Source organism: Bos javanicus, chromosome 8 (assembly GCF_032452875.1).
Source record: "Bos javanicus breed banteng chromosome 8, ARS-OSU_banteng_1.0, whole genome shotgun sequence".
Lineage (NCBI taxonomy): Eukaryota > Metazoa > Chordata > Mammalia > Artiodactyla > Bovidae > Bos > Bos javanicus.
Genome location: NC_083875.1, coordinates 74,039,671 through 74,063,087, shown reverse-complemented (window position 1 = coordinate 74,063,087; position 23,417 = coordinate 74,039,671). Strand labels below are relative to the sequence as shown.

The 23,417-nt window shown below is 45.7% G+C and overlaps 1 long non-coding RNA gene across 1 annotated transcript; it reads left to right on the top strand.

Moving 5' to 3' along the window:
- The first annotated feature begins 19,394 nt into the window (after positions 1-19,394).
- LOC133253436 (uncharacterized) lies at positions 19,395-22,119 on the top strand. The gene is made up of 2 exons (XR_009738301.1): positions 19,395-20,147; positions 21,951-22,119. It is a non-coding gene; the product is annotated as an uncharacterized LOC133253436 (long non-coding RNA).
- Positions 22,120-23,417: the final 1,298 nt, after the last annotated feature.

Genomic DNA, 23,417 nt, shown 5'->3' with positions numbered 1-23,417 from the left:
CAGGTTTGATCCCTGGTTGGGGAACTAGATGTCACATGCTGCAAACTACGACCTGGTGTGGCTAAATGAATAAATAAATAATTAAAATATTTAAAAAATACAATCCAGGTGGAATAGGGGGGGATGGATGAAAGACGACCTACGCAACAGTTTTGAAGAAGAGTGAGCGTTCATTATGCTATTGTGCCTAGTTTTGTGTATGTTGAAACTGTTTTGTAGTACATGATTGGAGCTAAGTCTTCTAGTACAAGGCCGGCATAAGGATAGTGTGAGAGGCTATAAGTGCTAAACACTGATGTTTATCTTTTCTAGACTTCAATTGTCTATAAAATGAGGGGTTTGGAGCAGCTGAACCTTAAGATCCTTTCACCGTCCATTCACTGCCTTTCTTCATCACCCCATCTAAACCCCAGCCCCATGACTGCATTCTCATTCTTTTTATTTTAGTTTTTGGCTGTGCCACCTGGCATGCAAGATCTTAGTTCCCTGATCAGGGATCGAACCCGTGTCCCTTGCAGTGGAAGTGAGGAGTCCTAACCACTAGACTGCTAGGGAATCCCCACTCTCATTCTTACATTTATTTTTCTCGTGTTTATCACCACTAGTGTTTTGGACTGACTGTCGCCCCCACCCCACACATACAGGTGGGGAGGGGAGAGAGGGTGGGTCTGTGTTAGACCATCTGCAACACGAGTATCGGGTTTCTGCGTTATCACTGGATGGTGTTCTCTTTCCCAGGCTCTGACATGGTGAAGGGATGTGGGACGCCAGCCCGTGTGACCCTCAGACCTTGGCCATGGCAGTGGCAGTGTGGTCATGGGGGTGGAGTTATATGTGCTAGTCACTCAGTCGTGTCTGACTCTTTGTGACCCCATGGACTATAGCCTGCCAGGCTCCTCTGTCTATGGAGTTCTTCGGGCAAGAATACCAGAGTGGGTTGCCATGCCCTTCTCCAGGGTATCTTCCCAACCCAGGGATTGAACCTGGGTCTCCAGCACTGTGGGCAGAGTCTTTACCATCTGAGCCACTTGGGAAGCCCAGAAGTTGGGGGAAGGGTGAAAGGTGGATGGAGGGGTGAGCCAAAAGGATGGTCTATAGAGTCCAGGTGAGCCACACTTTTAGGGAAATATCAGAATAATTTGACTCTCAAATAGTCTAGAATTCCCAGTAAGGTTGAATCCAGAGAAAATGGTCTTTAAAGATTCCATTTGCAGCTATTTTTCCCTCTATGCTTGTGGGCCTGAGAAATACAGCTGTAACTACCTAGTCGGACTGTTATGGTGGTCCACTGGTTAAGAATCCGCCCTGCAATGCAGGGGACTTGGGTTCAATCCCTAATCAGGGAACTAAGATCCCACATGCTGCAGAGCAACTCACCACAACTACGGAAACCTGCGAGCTCTGGACATGTCTATTGTCATTATCATTCGTATTATCATCACTCTGACTATTAAATATTAACACACTCAAGATACACTGAAATCAATTCTATCTTGACCCATTCTATTAATATTTTTCTAGCCACAACTGAGTCCACATGCTGCAACTACTGAGCCCACTTGCATCATAACAAAAGATCCCATAGGCTGCAACTCAGACCCGATGCAACCAAATAAATACATAAATAGGGTTTCGTTTTTTTTTAAAAAGTTCAATGCGGTAATGCAGGTAAAGCATTCTCAGGGTATCTGGTGGAGTCTCTGATGAATATCAGCTCTCCTCACTGAAGCACTCAGCATCATGCAAGCTCTTGTAGAGAAACAAAACACCTGGGCTGTACTTGCAGGAAACTTACATTCTAGTTGGGAAGAGAAAGCAAAGCTTTGACACGCAGGCCTGCCCTCCATAGTGGGGAAGACTGTGTTGTATCCAACTGTCCAACTGTATAAACAGCCCCTGTTGACACAATTACATCACAGTTATACATGACAACGAGCTTCCCAGGTGGCACAGTGGTAAAGAATTGACCTGCTAATACAGGAGACACAGGAGATGTGAGTTCGATCCCTGGGTCTGGAAGATCCCCTGGAGGAGGGCATGGCAACCCACTCCAGTATTCTTGCCTGGAGAATCCCATGGACAGAGGAGCCTGGCGGGCTATAGTTCGTGGGGTCACAAAGAGTCAGGCATGACTGAGCCACTGAGTACAGGACAGTAAGCACATATACCAAATCAGGAAAGATGAAGGCATGTAAATATATATGATGGGAATTCAGTGAAGAGGCTGGGAAATACTCTAATTAAGGGCTTCCGAAGAGATTCCTTTTGAGAAGAACCTTGAAATAGGAAGGTGGGAAAAAAAAAAAGGAATGGGAAGGGGGGATTTAGAAAACTAAAGCACACAGTAGTGTGTGTTCACGGCTGGAAAAATAGAATGGGTCAAGATAGAGTTGGTTTGAGTGCATCTGGAATGTATTTAATAATCAGAGTGATAGAATATGAATGATAATGACGATAGACATATTCTGAGTGCTTCCAGGGTATCAGACATTGTGTGTAATCTCACCTCATAGCAATCCTAGGAGGTAAATTATCAGGATTCTTTTGGCTGCAGGTCACAGAAAACTTACTTAAATCAGCTGGAAAATAAGGCATTTTCTTGGCTCATGGAACTGGATATTTGGAAGTAGGGTGGGTTGTGTAGAGTTTCGTCACTGGCTCCATTTCTCATCTCTCAGTGCACCTCCCAGGACTGCCCTGGCCATGTATCAGCTTCAGCCTCCCTCCTGACTGCATCTTATTCCTCTACAGTCCTGGGGAAGAGGAAGAAGGGGGATCCTGGTTTTCTCCTAAGACTCAAGAAGCTTGTTTTCGCGTAGCTGCAGCAACTATTTCCAGTCTTGTTGGCATTAGTCTTGGCTTTTTTTTTTTTTTCTAATTGATTCTATTTTTGGCTGTGCTGGGTCTTCATTGCTGCACGCAGGCTTCCTCTAGATATGGTGGCAAGCAGGGGCTACTCTCTAATTGTGGAGAATGGGCTTCTCATTGCAGTGGCTTCTATTGTTTCAGAGCGTGGACTCTAGAGCACAGGCTCAGTAGTTGCGGTGCATGGGCTTAGTTGCCCTGCAACATCTGGGATCTTCCTAGACCAGGGATCAAACCCGCATCCCCTGCACTGGCAGGCAGATTTTTAATCACTGAACCACCAGGGAAGTCCAGTCTTGGCTCTTCTTAAAGATCTGATGGCACTGAGGCTGGAACCAGTAGTAGCTGAGAGCAGTGGTGCTTACACAAGCTACATCAGAACCCCCAAGATGGCTTGTTAAACAGAATACTGGGCTCTGCCCCCAGAGCGTCTGATGCTGCAGGTCTGGGATGGCATTTCTGTTATAACAAAATCCCAGGTGATGCTGTTGCTGCTGGTCCTTGAGACTTGCTTGAGTCAGAGTCATCTCCTGGCTTAGAGTTGGTAAGAGGCCAATCAAAATGCCTTCCATGGACCATCACCATCTCTGCTGTACACACAAGGAAACAGAGCCTAAGAGATTTCAAATATCCATGTTCACATTTCCAGAAGGCGGCCCCGGGGTGGATTCAAACTCAAGCAGTCTGATGAGAAAACCTGTGTCCTTCCCCACTAAGCAGGAGGCTGTTCTGACTGCAGAAGACCTCAGCAGTAGGGCATAGGAGGGGCCAGACAGGCTGTAATTATGTTATGGGGTTTCTTAAAAGCCAGACAAAGGAGCTCAACTTGAAACTGTTGACGCTAGGGAGCCATCATCAGTTCTTGAGGGAGAGTGTTTTATGGGATTGGTCTGGAGGTAAAACTTCTATTGTTTTATGTAATTCAACGAATAGTTATGTCGAAAGTCTTTTTTCGTTTTTTATTATTCCTGAATTGCATGAAAGTTGATTCTCTTGTTTATTTGAAGTCAGATGGAGATCTGACTCAAAAGTGAAAAGTTTTTCCTCTATAGGAGTTGCTAAGTCGCTTCAGTTGTGTCCTACTCTCTGCGACCCTATGGACTGCAGCCCTCCAGGCTCCACTATCCATGGGATTCTCTAGGCAAGAACACTGGAGTGGGTTGCCATTTCCTTCTCCAGGGGATCTTCCAGACCCAGGGATCAAACCTGGGTCTCTTAACGTCTACCTGCATTGACAGGCGGGTTCTTTACCACTAGCGCCACCTGGGAAGGCTCTATAGGAGTTAGGATTCTACATCACAAGCAACAGAATCCGGTTGCTAGTTGCTTTAAGCATAAAGGAAACTTACTAGAAAGCATATTAGGCAGCTCACAGAATCACAGAGAAACCTGGAGGACCAGAGTTTGAAGCTAAGCAGTCAGGAACCGTGCCCTAAACAATTCTGCGGAAACTGGAAACCTGCTTTGCCGAGTCGAGCTCCGGGTACCGCTGTGCCCTCCAGGGCTGTGTTCTGGGCCAGAAGCACAGACTGTTCTTCGGCTCCAGGAACACGGTCTGTGCTGCTCCTGCGCCAAAGGGAGACAGCGCCCTCTATGTTCCTGCGCCTGCCTCACCTTCTCCAGATCCAGTGCCCAGGGTCCGGACATCCTTCCACTGAGTCTCACGCTTGGCCCAACAGCAGGGAGAGTGGCAAACCCGGCGAGGGGGACCTCTGCGGCTTCCATTGGGGAAATCAGACTGTCTCCCATTCAGACTCCTAGGAAGTTGCTATGGACTGAGATGTGCCCCACCCTTTCAATTCTTAGGGCTTCCCTGGTGGCTCAGTGGTAAAGAATCTACCTGCCGATGTAGGAGATGTGGGTTTGATCCCTGGGTCGGGAAGATGCCCTGGAGGAGGGCATGGCAACCCACTCCGTATCCTTGCCTGGAGAATTCCATGGATAGAGGAGCCTGGCGGGCTACAGTCCATGGGGTTGCAAAGAGTCGGACAAGAGGATGCAACACAAGGGAAAAGAATCTGAAGAAGTATATATATATATATGACTGAATCACCTTGCTGCACACCTGAAACTAACACAACATTGTAAATCAACTGTACCTCAATTTAAAAAAGAGTGGGTGAAGCTTTGCTGATGCAGGATCTTCAGGAAGAAAGCCTGGAGGATGAGGAAGAACAAGGGCTCCCTGTGGAGGGTCTCTCCATCCACAATGAGAAGCCAGGGTGTGCAGGGTCTGAATAGTCTCAGGAACCTCCAATCCCGACTGGCAGGGCCAAGCTGGATCTAGCAAATGTGTGGGCTTCTGGCAGCTGGAATTCACAAGCTCAGCAGCGCACTCCGAGGGTCTGGGCTCTGTCCCAGGACTCACCCGCTACCAGCACGCTGGCTGCCTTGCCAGTAGGAAAGCTCCCAGGGTGAGCCAGGCATAAACAAAGGCTTTGGCTGAGGGCACCTGCTTTCTGTGCTGAGGTTTGTAGCCTTTGGTTTTTGTGTTTTTCCAGTTTGCACTTCTGTCATTCTCCACCTTGCCTTCTTCATTTCCTTTTCACAAGTAGGTACCCAGCTCTTGTTTATGTCCAGCCACGTGCTAAGTGCTGGGGGATTAGGGGGCAGAGGGCGGGCAAGGCTACCCCCCCACCCCTTGCTGTAAGGACCAGGGATGCGGCTGGCGGGAGTGAGCATTTCAGTATCAGTGAGAAGATCCAACCAGTCCATCCTAAAGGAAATCAGTCCTGAGTATTCATTGGAAGGACTGATGCTGAAGCTGAAACTCCAATACTTTGGCCACCTGATGCGAAGAACTGATTAATTTGAAAAGACCCTGATGCTGGGAAAGATTGAAGGTGGGAGGAGAAGGGGACAACAGAGGATGAGATGGTTGGATGGCATCACCGACTCAATGGACATGAGGTTGAGTAAACTCCAGGAGTTGGTGTTGGAAAGGGAGGCCTGGCGTGCTGCAGTCCATGGGGTCTCAAAGAGTCAGACTCAACTGAGCCACTGAACTGAACTGAGAAGAGAAATCAAGGCAATCTATAATCCAGTGTCTTTCTGTTCTCCCTTGGGATCTGCCTGATGATGCCACAAGGTCCTGTAGCTATTGAAGTTCTTTAAAAGCCATTACCTAGCTATGTCTGGGCAAGTGGAACATTTTATCCAGCTAGAGAAACAAAAGGAAGGTGGGAGCTGGTGGTGGGAGGTGGGGCAGATGGGGAGTGGGGGTGGGGCAGCGTTACCCAGAAGTGAAGATTTTGGAGGTTGCCCCTGTGTCCGTCTCTGGCCTCCTGAGGTCTGAGTTCCAGGACCTTCAGTGTGAAGTCCCTAGAACCTGCATCATGAATCCTTGTGTCTTGGCCCAATAGACAGTCTGCAGCTAATTGTCCCACTGCTGCCTCACACAGTATGTGGGTGACCTTGAGAGAAGAATTTGCCCTCTCTGGATCTATTTCCCGTCCCTGTAAAACGAGGTTAATAGCAGTGACTTATCCCAGAGAGTGTGCACAGGAGGTATCATTAATAAAACTTGTCATAAAAGTCTTTGCTTCCTCAAGGTTTAGGGGTTCAGGAAAGAGAGGGTTTGGGGGTTGTGGATGGAGCCCAGGGAAGGAGGGGGCTGCTTACAGAGTGGAGGCAGGCTCTAGGGGCAGGGTAGCAGAGAACAGAGTCCTCGGCACGGGCTCTGGCCTCTGAGGTCTGGCCCTTTCTGTTGACCTGCTCAGGCCGCCTGCAGCAACTCATAGAAGTGACATCAGCTTCTTCCGCTTTGCCTGTCAGGTTCAAGAGTCTTTCCAACAGAGCTCAGATGGAAGTTGCATGCAAGTCACAAAAGAAAGTCAAACTTGGCTGGGAGTTTGTTTTTGTACAGAGAACAACAGTCAATGAAAGAGTGCTGTGTTCTGCCTGGGTCAGGCTGAGCAGACTGCAGGAAAGACTGCCTGTCCCAGATCTGTGTGTGCCTGTGTATATACAAGGGCATAGGTGTACTGTGTACATGTGTCTCTGTATACAGGTGTGTGAATGGAAACATGCACGTGAGGACTGTATACATGTGCACGTGTGTCTCTGTGTACACACATGTGTATGTGTGGATGCATGTGCATGTGTTCATTGTAGTGCACGTGCGTGTACATGGATGTGGACATGCATGTGTGCACAGCTTACAGCACACATGAACTCACATGCACATGAGCATATAGGGATGTATGACGTGTACCCATGTGTATGTGTACACACCTGTGTATACATGGATAAGTGTGTGTGTACACGTGTATACATACATGGACACACATGCATACAGGTGTGTTAGTCACTCACCCATGTCTGATTGTTTGTGATCCCATGGAGTGTAGCCTGCCAGGTTCCTCTGTCCATGGGATTCTCCAGGCAAGAATACTAGAGCGAGTTGCCATCCCTTCTCCAGGGGATCTTCCTGACCTAGAGATCAAACCTGGGTCTCCTGCATTGCAGGCAGATTCTTTGCCATCTGAGCACCCAGGGAAGCCTGTACACAAGGCGTGTGTGTGCACACTCACATAGTCATGGCTGGAGGGCAGGTTCATGTCCACATGCCTTGTGCCTTGAAAGGGTTTTGGCCAAGTCAATCAAGCCACCAAGCTTGTGTCTGGCAGACCTATGCCAGTGCTGAGGGCTGGCGGTGGGTGACAGCGTGTGTGCCCTGGGTTAGATGTGAAGGGGGGTTGCCCTATGTGGGTCAGAGACCTGCAGTCACTTCCTTGGAAGGTTACCGAGCCAGCATTTCCATGCTCATAAACCTAAAATTGTCCAAGTTACTCATTATTTTTACGGTTGAAAATCTCAGAGATACTTGAATGTGTCAGACCCAATCCTAGTTTTGTATTTTATATTTGTGACAATTGGGAAAGTCTTTTTGAGTTTCATCCTATCAAGGTGGCTTTTAAAAATATACTTGTCAGAGCAGCCCCCTGAATCTTTTCTTCCACTGTTCTCTTTGGTGCTTTTTTTGACTATTAATAGTTGAGATTCAATGGATGAAGCCCAGGACTAAAAATTGGCAGACTCAGAGATTCAGTCTCTGAGCCAGACAGTTGTATGTGGATAGAGCTGTTCCCTGGAGCTGCCTGGCCTTTGAGCGGTCACTTAGCCATCTTAAATCTTAATTTTCTCATCTCTAAAATGGGGATGCTAGGCGGTCCAGTGGTTAGGACTTGGTGCTTTCACTGCCATGGGACTGGGTTCAATCCCTGGCCAGGGAACAAAGATCCCTCAAGCTATGTGGCTCAGCCATAAAAATAAGTGGGGATGCTAATAGTAATGGCCTCATTGTTGTTGTTCTGTTGCTAAGTCATGTCCGACTCCTTGTGACCCCATGGACTGCAGCACATTTGGCTTCCCCGTCCTTCACTACCTCCCAGAGTTTGCTCAGACTCATGTTCATTGAGTCAGTGATGCCATCCAACCATCTCATCCTCTGTCATCCCCTTCTTCTCTTGCCCTCAACCCTTCCCAGCATCAGGGTCTTTTCCAATGAGTTGGCTCTTCGCATCAGGTGGGCCAAAGTAGGATTGCTGTAAAAATTAAATTAGATATTGCCAAACTTTCCAATTGTGCCTGTGTACACTTTCCTGTGAGATTCTGAAGTCCTCCAAGGAGCAGGGGGTCTCCTGCTGGGTCATGAGCAGTGCCAGAGCTCTGGTAGTATGATGATGGGTTCCAGCGTGAAAAGAAAATGCAGGATCTCCTGTTAAAAAATTATTACGTCCCCGGCATCTCCACCAAAAAAAGATTAGTAAGAATTTCAAAGCGCTGACAGCAGAGCATTAAACCAAGTGTGAAGTCCTTCAAGCAAGTGGTCCTGAGTGCCGGCACTGGCTACATGGACGTGAAGCTGGTCCTGCCTGTAGGTACTGAGCACGGTGAGTGACATTAAGTTTAAGTGACATCGGCACCTGTCCCACTGCAAGGTACTGAGGATGGTGTTTTGCAGAAAGTTTTCACTTTCGTCTCAGGTTCAAAGGATTTGTTAACAAAACAAGCCACTCGTTCTATCCAAATAAATAATACCAATATTTATTAGAGAATTATCTAGCTTACTTTCAATATACTAACATTAAAAGAAAAGAGAAATAGGAAAAAGCAGAGGCTACATCACCAAATTGGGTTTTGACCAACAACTAGACTCAAACAGCGCTGGGAAGTTCCATGTCACAGCACATCTGGTGTCCCAGTTGGGAAAAGGTACCAGGCAGCACGTCCACTCCGTGGATGAGACTTCAGAGAGTGCAGTTCGGTTCCACTTACAATCCCAGGATACAAAAGGATAGCATCATCAATCTGTGAGCAAATACTAGCTCTGGTTTCATGTTAATGCTGTTTGCTTTGTTGTGTAAAACTTGGAATGTTGTTAAGCCTGGGGCTTAGTTGGCCAGGGCCCCTCCTGGGGCTCAACAATTTCAAGATTCATCCCTCATCTACCTACGGTGCCACAAGGCTTGCACTCACAGCAGGCGGTCAGGGCATTCACAGGACAGGGCAGCGTCCAGGCAAGTTAGAAGCAAGGTCAGAGGCCTGCTCTGCTTTGTCTCGGAAGCCTAAGCAAGACAAAGTACTGAATTTTCCTAACAGATGGTCACGTGCTCAGAACCCCTGAGATCCAAATTCATGGTAGCAGCGGGTCACTGAATGTTCCTCTGGCAAGGGGCCCCCAGGGCCATGGTGGTGTCCACTGTGCTGGTGGGAGGTGTCTTGGGAGGGGACACAGGTGCTCTCGGTGTGCCCAGCTTCAGGTGAGGATCAAAATTTCATCTTTATCAAAGTGAGATGCTTCTATCTCTCTGTGGCTGACGTGTTTGTCCCTCCCTATTCAGAACCATCTAAGCAGAGTGATTGCTCTTAAAAAGCACATGCCTCCTACACACTGAAATTTTATCATGATTTTGAAAAAGTTTGACTGGATTCAAAGTACTGATATTATTATAAGCAATATCAATGTTACATTTGTCATTCAAAAAGTTGGACATGACTGAACGACTGAACTGAACTGAACTGACAGCATGTGGGATCTTAGTTACCCCACCAGAGATTGAACCTGTGCTCCCTGCATTGAGAGCGAAGAGTCTCAACCACTGGATCACCAGGGAAGTTTAAAGATTGAATGTTTTCATGACGTACTTGTGTGAACAAAATGTCTCTTCGTCTCTTCAACGGTGAACATCAAGAATTCAAGAAATCATCTTTAAAAAGTTTGGGTCAGGAATTGAGCATAGCCAGTTCAGTTCAGGTCAGTCGCTCAGTTGTGTCCGACTTTTTGCAACCCCACGAACTGCAGCACGCTAGGCTTCCCTGTCCATCACCAACTTCTGAAGCTTACTCAAACTCTTGTCCATCAAGTCGGTGATGCTATCAAACCATCTCATCCTCTGTTGTCCCCTTCTCCTCCCGCCTTCAGTCTTTCCCAGCATCAGGGTCTTTTCCAGTGAGTCAGTTCTTCGCATCAGGTGGCCAAAGTATTGGAGTTTCAGCTTCAACATCAGTCCTTCCAATGAATATTCAGGACTGATTTCCTTTAGGATTGGCTGGTTGGATCTCCTTGCAGTCCAAGGGACTCTCAAAAGTCTTCTCCATCACCACAGTTCAAAAGCATCAATTCTTCAGCACTCAGCTGTCTTTATAGTCCAACTCTCACACCCGTACATGACTACTGGAAAAACCATAGCTTTGACTAGATAAACCTTTGTCAGCAAAGTAAGGTCTCTGCTTTTTAATATGCTGTCTAGGTTGGTCATACCTTTTCTTCCAAGGAGCAAGCATCTTTTAATTTCATGGCTGCGGTCACCACCATCTGCAGTGATTTTGGAGCACCCCCAAAATAAAGTCTCTCACTGTTTCCATTGTTTCCCCATCTATTTGTCATGATCTTGGTTTTATGAATGTTGAGTTTCAAGCCAACTTTTTCACTCTCCTCTTTCACTTTAATTAGGAGACTCTAGTTCTTCTTTGCTTTCTGCCATAAGGGTGGTGTCATCCACATATCTAAGGTTTTTGATATTTTTCCTGGTAATCTTGATTCCAGCTTGTGCTTCATCCAGCCCAGCATTTCTCATGATGTACTCGGCATAGAAGTTAAATAAGAAGGGTGACAATATACAGCCTTGACATACTCTTTTCCTGATTTTGAACCAGTCTGTTGTTCCATGTCCAGTTCTAACTGTTGCTTCTTGACCTGCATACAGATTTCTCAGGAGGCAGATCAGGTGGTCTGGTATTCCCATCTCTTTAAGAATTTTCCACAGTTTGTTGTGATCCACATAATCAAAGGCTTTTGCATAGTCAATAAAACAGAAGTAGATGTTTTTCTGGAACTCTCTTGCTTTTTTGATGATTCAACAGATGTTGGCAATTTGATCTCTGGTTCCTCTGCCTTTTCTAAATCCAGCTTGAACATCTGAAAGTTTTTGGTTCACGTACTGTTGAAGCCTGACTTGGAGAATTTTGAGCATTACTTTGCTAGTGTGTGAGATGAGTGCAATTGTGTGGTAGTTTGAGCATTCTTTGGCATTGCCTTTCTTTGAGATTGGGATGAAAACTGACCTTTTCCAATCCTGTGGCCACTGCTGAGTTTTGCAAATTTGTTGGCACACTGAGTGCAGCACTTTCACAGCATCATCTGTTAGGATTTGAAATAGCTCAACTGGTATTCCATCACCTCCACTAGCTCTGTTCATAGTGATGCTTCCTAAGGCACACATGCCTTCGCATTCCAGGATGTCTGGCTCTAGATGAGTGATAACAGCATCGTGGTTATCTGGGTCATGAAGATCTTTTTTGTATAGTTCTTCTGTGTATTCTTGCCATCTCTTCTTAATATCTTCTGCTTCTGTTAGGTCCATACCATTTCTGTCCTTTATTGAGCCCATCTTTGCATGAAATGTTCTCTTGGTGTTTACTTTTCTTGAAGAGATCTCTAGTCTTTCCCATTCTATTGTTTTCCTCTATTTCTTTACATTGATCAATGAGGAAGGCTTTCTTATCTCCTTGCTGTTCTTTGGAATTCTGCATTCAAATGGGTATATCTTTCCTTTTCTCCTTTGCCTTTAGCTTCTCTTCTTTTCTCAGCAATTTGAAATGAGCTTAGCCATTTCAAGCCTGAATATTAAAAAGAAATGATCAAGGAGGCAGGCTCAAGTTTCTCATGACATATTTGGAAGTTGGATACAAAATCAACATTTCATGTCTAGCCTTTTACTTTGCATTTTATTTTTAATCTTAATTATAAAATGGAAATTGAGTGTAATGGATTGTTTCAGATAGCACGCTGGAGGGGTATAGTTTATCCTGGTGTACCCCCCCAGAGTGCTATATCTGCATGATCATTTTCTTCGAGTGCTATGTTGTTTAACTGTTGGGAAGCACATGTTAAGAGCTTCCTGGCACACAGCGAGCAGTCCATAATATTAGTTATGTTGTTAATGTATTATTGTCATCATTCTACAGATACCAAGGATAAAGCTCTGGGCTAGTCATTAGAAATTTTAAGAGGCACGCTTCTATTATAAACTACCTGATGACTCTAAATGAGTCCGTTTATCTTTTTTATGTCTGCTTAAAATGCAGATAATATTACCTGCACATCCTGCCCGATGGGCAATGTTATGGGACTCAAATGAGAAACTCAACATCCAAGATTGCTGAGAAATAGGAATTATTTTGCTGGTTCTGTTATTTTTCTTCCTCTAACTCTGTGCTCTCCCCCCACATGTGGCTATTTAAATGTAAATTAATTAAAATGAAATATCATTGAAGATCCAGTTTCTCAGCCATGCTAGCAACACTTCCACATGTGGCTGATGACTGCCGTATTGGACTGCACAGCTTACTCTTTACTCCTTAATACACGTGTTTGCCCTCTCTGTTCTGCTTCTAGTCCCCCTTGTGGATTAGGTAGGGAAGATTTAAAATAGAGTTTTAAAATAGAGACTCTATTGTAAAATAGAGTCTTTATCCATAATAGCTATAAAATATGAAAAACTCTGAGCTTTGCTCTCTTTGGTATGGGATGGTACCATTTCCAATGGGAAATGGACCCTGATGGTTTGTCTTGACCTCTCTGCAGCCTCTTGTCCAGACCCTTGGGCATTTTCAGACAACTGGAAGGGCTGGGGTATTGTAAGAAATAATGAAAGGAAAGAAAGCTAATAGGGGTAACAAAGGTTAAATCCACATGTCTTCATGAGTGTGATATTCTTACCATCCTGGCATTGTGATATTTATTATCATCAAATGTAATCACCCAACTCTAAATTAATTAATTTTTAATGATTATTTTTTGTATTGCTTTTTTCTCCCAGTTTTGAGATATAATTGGCATACATCCCTGAATAAGTTTAAGGTATAAAGATTTGATTTAAATATTTTATGACGTGATTATTGCAATAAATTTAGTGAACAACGTCCATCATCTCATATAAGTACCAAATTAAAGAAACAGAAAAATATTTTTTTTCCCCTGTGATGAGAACTCTTAGGACTCACTCTCTTAACTTTCATGTATAACATACAATAATGTTAGTTATATTTATCATCCAAGTACTAGGGGCTCATTATGCCCCTAGTACTTATTTATCTTGTAACTGGAAGTTTGTACCTTTTGACCATGTTCATCCAATCCTGCTCCCCTGACTCTCTTGAGCTTTTAATTTATATTACTCCCAAGGACCTTCAGATTCTTTCATACTTGTTAAACAAATTTTGAGTGGCAGCAGCCTGAAATTATTACCACCCCCTTATCCACACCAATAATTGGGCATCTGTTACCCTTACCATAGGTGAGGAAGGGTTTGCTGAAGGTTCTGAACATAGTGTCGCTGACTAGTGAATATCAGTAGTCTGCTGGAGTCATTACTATAGCTACCAGGACACTTTGGTGAAAAAATACATGACTAGTACTGTGTAGCGGAGAAGGCGATGCACCCAACTCCAGTATTCTTGCCTGGAAAATCCCATGGACAGAGGAGCCTGGTGGGCTGCAGTCCATGGGGTCGCGAAGAGTCAGACACGACTGAGCGACTTCCCTTTGACTTTTCACTTTCATGCATTGGAGAAGGAAATGGCAATTGACTTTTCACTTTCATACATTGGAGAAGGAAATGGCAACCCACTCCAGTGTTCTTGCCAGGAGAATCCCAGGGACGGGGGAGCCTGGTGGGCTTCCGTCTATGGGGTCGCACAGATTTGGACACGACTGAAGCGACTTAGCAGCAGCAGCAGCAGCAGCACTGTCTAGTGTTTCAATTGTGGTTAAACTACATCCATGCCACTTCTTGATTTCATCCAGCACATAAAATTGTGTGCTAGGGTTTATTTGTGTGGTTGCCATGAGGGGAATCATCTCTGTGATTCCTTCTGGATCGAAGGAGTATTTCTCTTGTTGTTCAGTCGCTCAGTCGTGTCTGACTCTTTGTGACTTCAAGGACTCCCTGTCCTTCATCAACTCCCAGAGCTTGCTCAAATTCATGTCCATCGAGTCAGTGATGCCATCCAGCCATCTCATCCTCTGTCGTCCCCTTCTCCTCCTGCCTTCAATCTTTCCCAGCATCAGGATCTTTTCCAATAACTCAGCTCTTTGCATCAGGAAGGCAAAGTATTGGAGCTTCAGCTTCAACATCAGTTCATATTCCTCTTGGCTGTTTGTTATTATTTAGTCAAGTCAGCTGGGGCAGTTTGAGGAAATGCTGGTTTTCTTCATTACCTTTGGAAAAGGCTCAAAATAGATTTGTATACTCTGTGAAGTCCCAATGACCACATTTTTCTTTTATTTACAGGAAGGAGTTGCAAGGAAAAAGCTAACACAGTTCAGTTAACCACATGACCAACATCATGGTGTAAGCAAAATTTGTTATAGACATAAATCTTATGCATAAGGTTATTAAAGGCTTATTAATATTTAGGAATTAAAAACTGACTTGGGTATACCTTTTCTTTTCCATTGATGGTTTTCCCAAGATATTGAGTATGATTCCCTGTGCTAGACAGTACGAACTTTTTGTTTATTCATTCTATGCTCAACAGTCTGCGTCTGCTAGTTCCAAATTCCCAATCCCAAGTACTTGGGATATATCTTTGCCAATATATATAGCCAATACTTGGCTATATCTTTTATTTTTAAAATTTATTTATTTTTGGCTGCACTGGGTCTTTGTTGCTACATGCAGTCTTTCTCTGGTTGCAGCAGCGGGGGCCACTCTTTGTTGCGATGCATGGGCTTCTCAATGTGGTGGCTTTTCTTGTTGCAGCACAAAGGCTCAGTAGTTGTGCTGCACAGGCTTAGTTGCTCCATGACATGTGGGATCTTCCTGGACCAGGGATTGAACCTGTGTCCTCTGCATTTTCAGATAGATTCTTATCCACTGGACCAGCAGGGAAGTCCCAAGTATGTTTTTTAGACAGCAAATACACTTTTGGTGAATAACTGATTTAGAAAAACTACCAGCTGTCCTCTTACTTTCCTATCTGACATTTATTAGGAAAGGACAGACATTTTAACATAATTCCTGGCAGCCTCTGCTTCCTAAAACAACATTTCTGACCCACTGTTGGTCTATAGTATCCTTGATCTTAAAAAACTCCAACTTTTTAAGCCTTGTTTTTGCTAGTTGTTTGGCTTTGACATAACCATACTCATTATAACCCAGTTTTTCATTTGCTAGAAGGGAATAATCCTCCTTCCTGTTCTTACACGGATGTTGTAAGGTCAAATATGCGATAATATTGGGTTGGCCAAAAAGTTAATTTGGGGTTTTGGTAACATCTGACAGAAAAGCCTGAACAAACGTTTGGGCCAACCCTATAGATGAGAAAGCACTTTGAAAACATTAAAAGATGCAACACAAATATCAATGCAACTTGAGAGAACTTCCCTGGTGGTCCAATGGCCAAGCCTCTAAGCTCCCAATGGCCTAGGCCTGGGTTCGATCCTTGGTTGGGGAACTATATTCTACATGTCACAACGAAAAGATCCTGCATGCTGCAACTAAGACCCGCTGCAGCCAAATAAATAAGTCAGTTCAGTTCAGTCGCTCAGTCGTGTCCCACCCTTTGCGACCCCATGAATCACAGCATGCCAGGCCTCCCTGTCCATCACCAACTCCCGGAGTTCAGTCAGACTCACGTCCATCGAGTCAGTGATGCCATCCAGCCATCTCATCCTCTGTCGTCCCCTTCTCCTCCTGCCCCCAATCCCTCCCAGCATCAGTCTTTTCCAATGAGTCAACTCTTCGCATGAGGTGGCCAAAGTACTGGAGTTTCAGCTTCAGCATCATTCCCTCCAAAGAAATCCCAGGGTTGATCTCCTTCAGAATGGACTGGTTGGATCTCCTTGGAGTCCAAGGGACTCTCAAGAGTCTTCTCCAACACCACAGTTCAAAAGCATCAATTCTTCAGTACTCAGCCTTCTTCACAGTCCAACTCTCACATCCATACAAGACCACAGGAAAAACCATAGCCTTGACTAGACGGACCTTTGTTGGCAAAGTGATGTCTCTGCTTTTCAATATGCTATCTAGGTTGGTCATAACTTTCCTTCCAAGGAGTAAGCGTCTTTTAATTTCATGACTGCAGTCACCATCTGCAGTGATTTTGGAGCCCAAAAAAATAAAGTCTGACACTGTTTCCACTGTTTCCCCATCTATTTCCCATCAAGTGATGGGACCGGATGCCATGATCTTCGTTTTCTGAATGTTGAGCTTTAAGCCAACTTTTTCACTCTCCTCTTTCACTTTCATCAAGAGGCTTTTGAGTTCCTCTTCACTTTCTGCCATAAGGGTGGTGTCATTTGCATATCTGAGGTTATCGATATTTCTCCTGGCAATCTTGATTCCAGCTTGTGCTTCTTCCAGTCCAGCGTTTCTCATGATGTCCTCTGCATATAAGTTAAATAAGCAGGGTGACAATATACAGCCTTGACATACTCCTTTTCCTATTTGGAACCAGTCTTTTGTTCCATATCCAGTTCTAACTGCTACTTCCTGACCTGCATACAGGTTTCTCAAGAGGCAGGTCAGGTGGTCTGGTATTCCCATCTCTTTCAGAATTTTCCACAGTTTATTGTGATCCACACAGTCAAAGGCTTTGGCATAGTCAATAAAGCAGAAATAGATGTTTTTCTGGAACTCTCTTGCTTAACACATTAAAAAAGAAAAAAACAAAAAACAAAAACCCCATAGCTCCAGAAGTCAAGGGTTCTTTTCAGGGAGAATAGCACTCTGAGAGGTTGGATAGTGCCATCTACACTTGACCATCTTGAATTCCAGAGGCCCTTGAACATCCTGGGCCAATAGAAGTGGCCACTCCTCCTTGTTAAGGGCTGGTACTTTGCATTTGCTTAAGACAATGCACAGGTCTGAGTCCTTCGAGGCAGCAGTCACACCCCTCTCAGGACGGAGCCCCACTTCCAGTTCTGGCCAGCAGGCAAATAAGTAAGGTCAGGTCCCAACAGAATTTGGTCAGGGAAGAGCTGGGTCTGCTAAGAGAGGAAAAGGACTGTGCCTGGAAGGAGCGGCAAGACCCAGATACTGTGTACTAGGAAGAGCCCGACAGTTTATATGAGGACGGAGTCTGAGGACACTGGATCAAGGTGGGGAGAACATGAAGTAGGGTAAAGGAGAGTGTCTGAATTGGGAGGCACACTGCAATATTAATACCTTGGCAAAGACCCAGGAATCCTGGGACTTGGGGATCATCAGAGATACCGCTAACACACTTAGGGTGGTTTGGGGGAAGTTTGCATAAGACAATGGAAGACAGAATCAAAAGCTTCAGTGAAGGCCTTCCCTGGTAGTCCAGTGGTTGAGAATCTGCCTGCCAATGTAGGGACACAGATTTGATCCCTGGTGCAGGAAGATCTCACATGCCTCTGCACCCTGGAACCTGTGTTCTGTGACAAGAGAAGCTACCACAATGAGAAGCCCATGCGCTGCAACTAGAGAGTAGCCCCCACTCATGGCAACTAGAGAAAGCCTGCAGGCAGCAATGAAGACCCAGTGCAGCCAAAAGTTAATATATAAATAACTAAATTTAATAAATGTTTATAAAAAGCTTCAGTGAAGAGGGCATGCTACATAAGACTGGAAGACTCCCCAACCCATCATGTGCCCTGGGAGGACCTGGAAGGCATGCTGTTTAACCAAGGCAATGAGAAATGAGCTGGCTGAGCTGGTGCGAGGGCTGCCAACATCACTGAGACATTCAGGAGGACTTTTGTCTATTGGTCAGGGCAAATGGCAGGAGATGCTGTTAGGTGACTGGGCTTCCATAGCAACCGGGATGCAAAGATCCTTCAAGGGTAGGGGCCAAATGGAGATAGGCAGCCATCAGAGGCATCATCAGCGATGCTGGAGGTGAGATCACCCAGGGGGCCAGACCCAGGGGAGCAACAGAGATAATGAAGAGAGCGTTTTTTGGGCTCTCTTCAGTGAGCAGAGGGCCCCCGCATATTGTCACAAAGTTGTTCACGTCTTCATAACACGCTGAGACCATTAGCTCCAAAGCCCATCAAACTCAAAATTCTAAATTGAAAGCATCCAATTGCTTTCAATAGAGCCCCAGTAGATTTTTAGCTACATAGAGCCTGCTCACTTGGCATACCCTGCAAAATATCCCAAGTCCACATCTGCCAGCCACAGACAAGACGAATCCTGGAACTGCAACACTCCAGCACAGTTGCCCTTTGGAGCTCTGCTGACCCAGAGACCCCCTGCCGTGCTGCCGAGTGACATCTTCCACACATCTAAGCCCCCTCTGGGTCCCCTCTTCCCTGCGAGTTCTCTTGCCTTTCTCCCCTCTCCCTGGCTCCGGGAGGTCTGTGCGAGACACCCCCGACTCCCTGCCTATCAAAGCACTGCCCAAAGCAAGCGCGTTGTGTGCTACCGCCCCCTGGTGGCCACATATTTTCCTGTGTTAGTCGCTTCAGGCCTGTTGACTGCGACCCCATGGACTGTAGCCCACCAGGCTCCTCTGTCCATGGGGTTTTCCATCTGAAGTGGGTTGCCATGCCCTCCTCCAAGGTATCTTCCTGACCCGGGGATCGAACCAGAGTGTCCTGCATTGCAGGCAGATTCTTTATTGTCTGAGCCATTATGGAAGCCTTTTTTCTTGCTTAGCCCTCCCATCCTTCAACTGGGTACAGGCATCCAGAGGGACAAGACAGATGAGCAGCCAGCAGGGGTATCACTCAGTCTGTGGAATAACTAGGAAGCAAGGAGCGGTGGTCAGGAGGCTGAGGGCAGCCCTCTGGATAAAGGTCATGATCCTGTGCCCTTCCAGACCTGAGCAGCTTTCAGACCTGGAACCCACTGAATAAAGCAGAGGAAGAGTCCTCAGAAGAATGGGCCCTATGATGCTGCGGCAAGTCTGTGATCATTGCCAGTGTCCTTCTCAAAAGAGATCTAGGGCCATTTATTTCAGTAGTTATTCCCAGGGGAATGGTGACAATTCGGACATTTGAAGGACTATTGGATACATATTCTAAGTTGATACCTGGGAACCCAAAGAGTCATCATGCCCCCATCCTGATAGAGGGGGGCATAGGGGAGCCTGGTAATGTGTGGAGTTCTGTCCTGGGTCACTGGACCCATTGGAATGGGTTTGAAGAGTGAAGATCTCTGTTACATGTTAACACACACCAGAGAGCATCTACCAGGGAAGAGGTGTTTAATAACCAAGTGAACACAATGACTCAGCCAGTTGTCATCAGCCAACTTCTGACACTACAGTGCTGACCCAAGCATAGCCATGGTGACAGAGAGGCAGAGGCCCAAAGCATGAGTGTCTATTCATAAAGACCGACCACTGCTACTGCCCAGGGTCCAGCCTGCCAGCCGTAGATCAATGCTGAGTCTCTAGACACACACACATACTGAAAGTAGATCAACATACCCCTTGGTGTAAAGTGACCAGTGACTCATCCTGACTAGGATGGACTCATCACTGGGATATATGTTTGCCTTTCCTGTTTGGAATACTGAAGCCAACACAACTCTGTTTACACAGTATTACCCTGGCAACATGGGATCCTGCAAAACATCATATGAGACCACAGGACTGACCAGGGCACATGGGTACATGAGCAGGGCACCCATTGGCACAATCATATATTCCACCACCCAGAAACTGCTGCCCTGCAAGAATGATTGAGGTGCCGGCTCCCAGATGATCTCGTATGAGGCTGGGGTACCATCTCCAGGATTCAGCAAAGCTATTCTGTGGCACGGTGCTCCCAATGGACAGAACACAGAAGGTTGCGAAACATGGTATGGAAGTTGAAGTGGCTCCGTGTGTGTTTTTTTTTTATTACCAGCGACCCACTTAGTGAACTAAGGTTTCTTTTCCTTGACACTCTAAGTGCCTAGAGGTCCTTGTTTCCAGAAAGGGAATGCTTTCACAACAGAACTCTATTTTAAATTAATTTATTTTTGGCTGCACCGAGTCTTCATCGCTGCCCATGGGCTTTCTCTAGTTGCAGTGAGCAGGGGCTACTCTCTCCAGTTGCAGTGTGTGGGTTTCTCATTGTGGTGTCTTCTCTTGTTGCAGAGGACAAGCTCTAGAGCTTGAGCTCAGAAGTTGTGGTGCACCAGCCCAGTGGCTTCACAGCATGTGGGATCTTCTCAGACCAGGGCTGTAACCTGTGTCTCCTGCATTGGCAGGCAGACTCGTAACCACTGGACCACCAGGGAAGTCCTCACTATGGAACTTTAAACTTTAAGCTGAGGCTACTGCTTGGCCATTTGGAGATCCCTGTGCTAAGAGACTAGCCAACCAAAGAAAGGGGTCACCATCCTGCCTAGTGGGTAATTGACCCTGATCACTGGGAGAAGGGAGGCTGCTGTTACTTAAGGGGAGCAGAGGGGAATGGATCTTTCTCACAAGTGATCCAGTAGCAGAATCTCTTGGTACCCTAACCCTAACCCTAATTCTGATGGCAAATGGAAACATCCAACAGCCATAGCCTGAGAGGGGTATGGTTGCCAGAGACTCGAAGTTCTCATGGATGAGGTTCACCCTGACCAGAGGAAGTGCTACTTGAGGGTGAGGGGAATCTTGAATGGGTAGTAGAGGAAGATGATGAGTATCAGCTATGGCCTTGAGTCCAGCTGCAGTGTGTCCCAATGAGTCCCCTCAGAACTTTCCAGATGGGATTGAACTTACTCTATGAAGGAGGGGATGGAGCAGCACCATGGGTAGACAGCAGCAGCCACTGTGGCAAGCCACCGGGACCCCACCCTAGGCACACCCTAACTATTGGCCTTGCTGGCTGGTGAAGATCCACAGCGACATCTCTGGGAGGAATTCGACCTTTATGGAAGGAAGTCGCCTCATCCAAGGTCATACTATCTTCACATGGCCAGCATACATTCTGTGAGCAGAGTATGCTGCAGTGAAAAGGCACAAGCTCCTTTCTTTGTTCTGGGACATCTTTGCAGGGCCATCCCAGCTTCAAAGTTCCCTGTGGCCCATCAACTTTTCCCTCTGCCCAATCTTACTTCTCCCACTCAACCCCATCTACTATTTTTTAAAAAATATTTATTCATTTATTTGGCTGCGTCAGGTCTCAGTTGCATCATATGGGATCTTTTGTTGCAGTGTGCAGGCTCAGTAGCAGTGGCATGTGGGCTTAGTTGCTCCAAGGCATGTGGGATCTTAGTTCCCAGATCAAGGATCGAACCCATGTCCCCTGCGTTGCAAGGGAGACTCTTAAACACTGGACCAACTCATCTGAAGTCCCGCTCATTTACTGTTGACAAGATTCTTAAATCAGTTTCCTGCATCCCACTCTCCATCTGTGCGAATCCAAGCACAATATTTTTTCTCTCATTCTTTAATCCTACTTTTTCCTCTTTCTTCCCCATTTCCCTTATGCATAGAGTGGCCATATCTCCTTGTTTGCTGGGAAGAGTCCCATTTCACTCCTACTGATCTGGTGTCTCACCTGCTCAGTGTCTCCTTTAATTCTCAAAAGGGTCCTGATTTAGACTGTACATGATGTGATCAAAATTCACTGAATTCATCTCTTATTCATCACACACACATTCTTTACGCTTATTATATTTTACTAGGTGCTGGGAATACAGACCTGAGTAAGAGATTCCAGTCGTCTGAGCACCAGACTCCAAATTCCTATTGAAATTGCCAAAAGAATATTATAATAAAAAGACACATTATAGCTGGAAACCAGAAAAAGGTGCCATTCTCATACAATAAACTTCAAGGAATTTCTCCAAGATACATTACAGGTGAGACTGGATTGAGGGGAGGGGCTGCCTAGACAGGTGTTTCCTCTGCATTCGTCTCACACATTTTCTTCAGATGAAGAACTACCCAGGGACCAGTGGAAGTCACCCCACTGGCGTGTCCTAATTCAGAGCAGTGGGAGACTGGAGATGATGTGGGGGAACTCCCAGTTCTACCTGCGTGCCAGCACCATGCACTGGGCACAGCAAGATTTTCAGGGGCACCACTCCAGCGCTCATCTGTTTGGGGTTGTATCCTAAACACGGTGTGGGCATCTGAGAATGGGAGAGGAGACTCTATATTAAAGGTCGCCGCCCCAGTTAACATGAATTGTCATAAGAAACATGAAAAAACTCTCAGACGTAAGGATGAAGCTCTTTAGTATAGCAGCCTCTAGACGCAGCTGCCTGCCTATTCTCCATAGACCCCTGGAGCTTAAATCTAGAAAAGTTAAACGTACAATTGTTCTCAGTGTTTCACTCCTTTCATCACTGAGTCCTGGAGGAGCTGAGGTCCAGACAGGACTCCACTTTGGACTTCCTTAGCGGTACAGTGGATAAGGATCCATCTGCCAGTGCAAAGGACACGGGTTCAATCCCTGGTCCAGAAAGATCCCGCATGCCATGAGCAACTAAGCCCCTGAGCCACAACTACTGAGTCCAAGTGCTGCAACTACTGAAGCCCATGTGCCTAGAGCCTGTGCTCCCCAGAAAGAGAAGCCATTGCCATGAGAAATCCGTGCACCACACTGAAGAGTAGCTCACCACAATTAGAGAAAGACCAGCACAGCAATGAAGACCCAGTGCAGCCAAAATAATAATAAATAAATTATAAACGCCTATTACCTGAACACATACCAAAAATGGCTGAAATGTATCACTATCACATCTAAAAGATGGAGAAACTAAAGCACAGAAACCTGAAGAGGCTTGTCCAGAATCCTTGAATCTACTGCCCTTTGTCAGAAGAGTGATTACTGGCTATGCAAGTCTTTAGACATTTAAAGAGAACTTGTAGTTAAAGAGAAAGAGAGAAATTGGATGAACCAGTGTAAAGACACTGGGAAAATGACACTCTTAAACAACTGTCATCACAATGGGAGTAGAGAATGTACTGGAAGTCAACACTTAATATCAACATTGTGTGAAAGGATTCTAAACAACACTTGGGATTATTATCAAACTGAACTGTAATGGTGCCAGTGATATTACTACAAAAATGATAAAATCCACATATCATTTCTCCCCCAAAAAATTGCTCAAAGATATAGGTTGGTCAACTGAGAAATGTAT